Source organism: Lynx canadensis, chromosome C2 (genome assembly GCF_007474595.2).
Source record: "Lynx canadensis isolate LIC74 chromosome C2, mLynCan4.pri.v2, whole genome shotgun sequence".
Taxonomy (NCBI): Eukaryota; Metazoa; Chordata; class Mammalia; order Carnivora; family Felidae; genus Lynx; species Lynx canadensis.
In genome coordinates, this window is record NC_044311.2 from 104,614,548 (window position 1) to 104,620,547 (window position 6,000).

Here is a 6,000-nt window from a genome sequence, read left to right on the forward strand (position 1 = left end):
AAGTTTTTGTTAATATCGAAGTCTCTAGTGGACTTAACCCACCAGGGTACCTTTAAAGGACGTAGCACTAAGAAACAACATAAATGAACCCCTTTTTCAATAGCTAGCATTAAATGTGAAATGCAAATTAAGACTTCAGTTTCAAAACTTAATATAGATATGCGGAATAATAAAATGAGAAGTTTGAAAACTCTTGGCAATAAAATAGCAAAACCTCTATCTAAGTTCTTATTTTGATAATTAAGCTTCAAATCAAATAAATATGTTTTAGATGCAAATATCTGGTAATTCATTGTCAGGGTGACTTCTTTGAGATCACTATTACAAGTTTTACACTACAAAAACTACTCTGACTTCAAAGACCAAGCCAGTTCTTGAAAATATTGTTTTAATGAAGCAGTTGTTTGATATCTCAAAGAAATTCAAGAGCTCATCAGATCGCTTTTATTCTGGAAATTACTGATTCCCATTTTAAATTTTGAATTGGTCAAACATATTTCCATGGGGAAAAAAACTGACATTAAAAGTTTGCTCCAGTGAACAAAATAATGTGCCTCACATGTATAAATGTGGTGTTCTTTAGTAAATCAGGAATGCATTTTGAATACTCTTGCCATATGTTCAAAAATGAAAAACTTCTCTTGCAAACAAGCTTAAAAAAAAAAAATCAAAGACACTGAAATCCACATATTTTGGTGTGCACTAAATTCATCTTACAGAACCATCTCATTCTGATTGTTCCAATCAGACTGTTATGTATGTGACACATTAAGAGGTTCTCTTAACTATCTGAAATAATGTGATATTTACATTCCAAGAAAGATGTTGGACACCGAGCTTCTAATCACCTAAGGTTCTCAGCAATGTCAAAGTACATTTTGCTACTATACGGAAACTACCAGAGAGGCATGGTGCTAAATTCCTCTTAATATTAAAACCACATTTTAGCAACAAATATAATAGTAATATAATATCCCAAAGAGATAAGGCCCCTTTCCTTTGTCTTTTATGGAAAACTGAGTTCAAGTCTATTTTCATTCACAAAATACAAACTCCATCTTCACTACAGTAACATGATTAAGTATTACAACTGATTTACACATTTAGTACAACCAAATCAGCAATTTGGAATACCTGAGGTGTTCTTTACAATTGAGGGACAAATTGCAAACAATTGGGGCTCACCGTGCTACCTTCACATGTTCTGTAAACCCTCACCTACACTGTTACTTCTCACAAACTAATTTTTCAGGCACTTGCTGCCCCATACATTATTTCAGCAATTTTTCCATTTGGGGGCATACGTCTGAAAAAGGCGCTTAAGGGACTTCTGAGTCGTTGTTTATTGCATATACAGGCTGCTAAAATATACCCAATTTCTCTAAGTATATAAATTTTGCAGAAAATTATGATTAATTTGGAAATGTTGATTTGCCTTTTGTATCAGGCCTTTTATATCTAAATACTAGATTTACTACTGCCTAGTCCACCCTTCCCCACCACAAAAATAACTGTCACAAACAGCACAAGTTACCCAAGACAGAGCACCTAAGAAAGAGTAAGCAAATGTCAGTCACTATAATTAGAGAGGCATTCTGCACAATGCTTCTTTGGGTTTTTAATAATTCTCTCCACTCATAGGCTGCATTCTTTCTACAATATTATCTAGTATTAAATTTCCTAGGCCTTCAACTCTGTAAAATTTCATTATCAACTAAATGACTATTTGAAAATAAGTTTTCAAATGACACTTGCAGATAAATGTGAAATAAACATTTCAACTATCTTAATAATAACAGCAACTTGAATTCTAAATACTAAGTATCATAAGTTGATTTCTGCTGTGGGAAACTCAGGGTGTTGCAACCCCAATAAGCCACCTTCTTATGTGAACAGTAAGGACCCTCAGGTCATTGCTAATAGCCATCCAGCTTCCCTGTAGAAAGAGTTTGCTTACTTACCCGGGAAGGCAAATGGAAAGTACACAGGGAGGAAGATGAACTGCAGCAAAGCCTTTGTCATATGATAGTGACCTATAAAGTATCAAATAAAGGTACATCATCAGTATGGTAGAGCTTTACAATAGAGTCCCAACTCCTGCAACACCTCTGAAGGAAGGTCCTCAAAACCCAGGAGTTCAGCTCCCCACCAACCCCTCCCCCCTGTCTACCTCCCACCCCCACGCGCGAACTGTGGAGCAATACAAGCAAAGAAGCTCCCTGTATTCAAAGAGCTGAGGGTAGCCCAGCTGGCATTCCAGGGTGTCTCCAGCACCCTCACTCCCTACTCCCCGTATGCACAAAGCTGAAAGTTGATCCTGTCTGCAAACCCAAAACCCACACCGCGATCATTCATCAACTTGCACAAGTGATCGCCGCCCCCAGGACAAATACACCAGTAACCAAATCATAGCAATCGATAGGCAGCCCGAGCCTCCACGGTGCCCAGGAGCCGGCTGGAGGTAGCACGGCGACGGCAGCGGGTCCAGGTAGCGCAGCCCTCAGCCCTGCAGACCTGGGGCGGCCACAGCCGTCGCCCAAACGCCCGGCCCCAGTCACAATCCCGAGATTGGAGATCGGAACCGAGCCTGGAAACACATTCGCCAGAGCCCGGGCGGCAAGTGCAGGGCCACCAGGTCTTGGAGGTCGGGGTGGGGGTAGCTAGGAAACCGAGAGGGAGGAAGGGAGCGAGGGATCCCACCCCGCCTTTGTTGCTGGTCACCATCAAGTTTGCATCTTAGTACAAAATGTCGATCTTAAAGGCTGACAAGACAGAGGCAGAGGCACAGGGAGAAAGAGAAAGGGAATAGAGTCCATCTTGCTTTGGGGAAGAGGGGGGAGAGAAAAAATGAAGTACAAATCCCACACTCCGGGCGTAAAAGTCTGCTAAACACCTTTCCATAACGGAGGAGCAACGAGTGGGGTGTCCCCGTCCCCGTGCCCGCTCGAACTGGCGGCGGTCTGGGCAGAAAACGCCTCCCTCTCCTCCTCTTCCTCCTCCTTCCCCTCCTCCTCCTCCTCCTCCCTCTCCTCCTCCTCCTCCTCCTCCCGCGGGCCCCGGCGAAGATCCCGCCGCCACCGCCGCTGCCTCCGCTGCCCCCCGGGGAGGCACCGCCGCCCGGCCAGGCGCTGCCATTCCGAGCCTGGACCGCGCGGCGCGCGTGGGGCCCGACGCGGGGTGGCCGCGCGGGGACGTCCGCGCTGGGGACCCCCCGCGCCCCCTCGCCGCGGGCTAGCTACAAAAGTCGCGCGAGCAGAGGTGGCGGCGGCGCGCAGGAGAGGGGGCGCGCGTGGGGCCCCCACGCCGCGAGTGGGCAACCCCAGGGGATGGCGAAGAAAGCCCCTCCCCGCGTGGGGAAAGTACCCCAGTCGCCGGCAGCCCGGCGTCGGCGGCCTGGAGACGAGAACTGGACGTGTCATTAGCAGGACAGGCAATGGTTTCAAAGCCCCAGGCCAATGACCATTAGCAGTGGCAGAGCTCGCTCCGTCCCCATCCCCCACAACCTCCACCCACCTTCCCCTTCGTACCGCCCCCACCTCCACCCCACCTCGCGAAAACTTTTCAACAAGATCCACCTGGACTAATTTGTCCTCAGACAGTTAAAATATTGACTAGACCCTACACACCGGGAGGGAAGGGGAATGCACGCTTTATTTTCCTTTCTACAGAAAGGAAAGCAAAAAATAGCTTCTCTCTCCGTCCCCCCCCCCCCCCCCCTCTGTCGTACATGTTGTGTCTTAGCTTTTTGCATCGTTTCGTTTTACCTTCCTCATTTAGCAGAAATGATCGCGGATATTTCACACATAAACGTGTTCCAGATTCTTGGATTTAGGGTCCTTGTAAATTACTGGACTCGGGTTTGGTCACAGTTACGTTAAGTTTCATACAATACCAAGAAATTAAAAAAAAATAATAAATTTCTGAGGGTAAGCGAACGAGACGAGGTGGAGGAGGAAAAGAAACCTCGAGTCTGATTTCTGTAATTTACTAGCGACCCGGATCGCAGCAAATAACAGTGTAACACGAGTGTGGCTTAAGACGACTGGGGAGCTCTTTCTAGAGGCATCGACCCCATCCCCGGATAAAGGATCTGCAAGTTTTCTGTCATCGCGACCATGCAATGCCATAACTTACCTTCAGAAATAAGACTTTAAACAGCGAAGGCCTTCCTCCTCCCCTCCACCACCACCCCCAGCCTCGCTCTCTCCACCTTAAACTTATTGACACAACATAATCCCACATTCAAGCAAAATCCTGACACAGCCTCCCTCCTCCTCTTCCCCCTCCTCTCTTCCCTCCCGTTCTCTCCTCTCTCCTCTCTCTCTCTCTCTCTCTCTCTCTCCCTCTCTCTCTCTCTCTCTCGCTCTCGTCCCCCCCCCCTCCCGCTTTCCCTCCCTCTTCTCTCTCCCCTTCTCCCTCGCCCTCTTCCCCCTCTCCCCCTATTCTTCCTCCTGGCTACTCTGGCACTAAAACAGCACTTTCTCTACTCGCCGCGCATTTGGTTAGGGGTGGGGGGTGAGAGGGCACCGATCTGCGGGGCCGGAACACCCAAATCCCAACTCTCCAGATGAACGAGCAACTGGGCTGCTGTTCCCGGTCACCGACGCACACGAAACGTTCAATAAATCCACCGAGGGCTGGCTCCTCGTACCTTCCTCCCCTGCCCCAGCTCCCCAGGCCCCACCTCCCCGGCAGGCTGGGATCCACGTACTTTCGCCGAGATGAAGTTTGGGGCTCCCCGGGCGGCCACGAGCCGCCCGCCGGCGTGAGGGCTGGCTCTGTTGTTGTTTTCCTCGGGCTGCTTCTGCCCGCGCCCCGGCTCCCGTGCCCCTCTCGGGCGGCGCTGCCTGTGTGTCGAGAGGTGCTGGTTGCAAACGCAGCCTGGCACCGGCTGGCCTACTACTCCCCAGCCCGGCCCCCAGCCTCCCGCCCGCAGGGCACTGCCTCCGCGCCCCCCGCCCCCCGCCGGCGCGGCCGCCGCGACCCTCGCCCCCGACCTCTCCCGACCCAAAGTTTTGGCGGAGGGGGAAAGTGCCCGGGGAGCGGAGCGGCCAGCGGCGGCTCCGGTCGCGCGGGGTTCCCTCCGTCTTCCTCAAGTCCACCCTACCGGCTGCCGCCGCCGCCGCCGCCGCTGCTCCTGCCGCGGAGTCCTTGGGGCTGCAGCCCGGCGGCTCGCAAGTGAGTAGGAAAACAGAAAGTGCGGGGAGAGCGCCCGGGAAGGGCTGGGGATGGGGGGCGCTTACCTCGCGGGCTCGCCGGGCGTGAGGGCGTGTGTATGGCTCGCCCTCAGCGGCCAGTCAGGGTTCCTCTATGGGAAAGTGGAGAGGAGCTCGCGGAGCCGCTCTGCCTCCGCTTCACTGTACACTGCTCCACATACAGTACATGCAACCCGGAGAGACTGAAAACACTCATTTTATATAAGGCAGCCTGCCATTGGCCCGCGGCCTGACAGACAGGCCGCGCGGCCAAACAGAAGGCCCGTTACACCCAAACACACGCACACATACACACATTTTACAGAGACACACAAAGATCATCACATTTTCTATTTTCTAATGTTCGGGACCTGTAGACAGTAGGAGAGGACAGGTACAGAGGCCCAGCAGAGTAGGGTAAGGAGGAAAAACCTTGTCTGCACCAAGTTGCTAGGCTTGAAACTGGTGTCCTTTTGACTTGGGAGGGTTATAGTAATAAACTACAACTCCACTGGATATGGAAGTGAGGGTTTTTTTTTTTTTTTTTTTTTAATCGCTGCCGTGTGGTGCCCCATGGAAGAGGCGTGCATTGTGTTATGATTTTACAGCCTGACCTGGCTAACAAGTGGCCAAGAAAGGCTTTTAGCAGCCTGGATTTCTTTGGTCAATGGGTTAGCTATCGCTTAGGCCAAAATAGTGCAAGATAAGTTTATTGGGGCTATAATGCATTGAGGTTGTTAATGCCTCGTTCATAGGTAAATTCAGAAAAATCAATACAACAATACACAGAGACAAAGATAAACGT

At 50.0% G+C, this 6,000-nt stretch overlaps 1 protein-coding gene across 1 annotated transcript in view; it reads right to left on the reverse strand.

The window, feature by feature from the left end:
* BBX (BBX high mobility group box domain containing) overlaps nucleotides 1–5,371 on the reverse strand; it is a 282,384-nt gene extending 277,013 nt beyond the window's left edge. The window contains 3 exon segments of the mRNA XM_030330629.1: nucleotides 1,962–2,033; nucleotides 4,712–4,847; nucleotides 5,244–5,371. The gene's annotated coding sequence lies outside the window, so the exon portion shown is untranslated.
* Nucleotides 5,372–6,000: the final 629 nt, after the last annotated feature.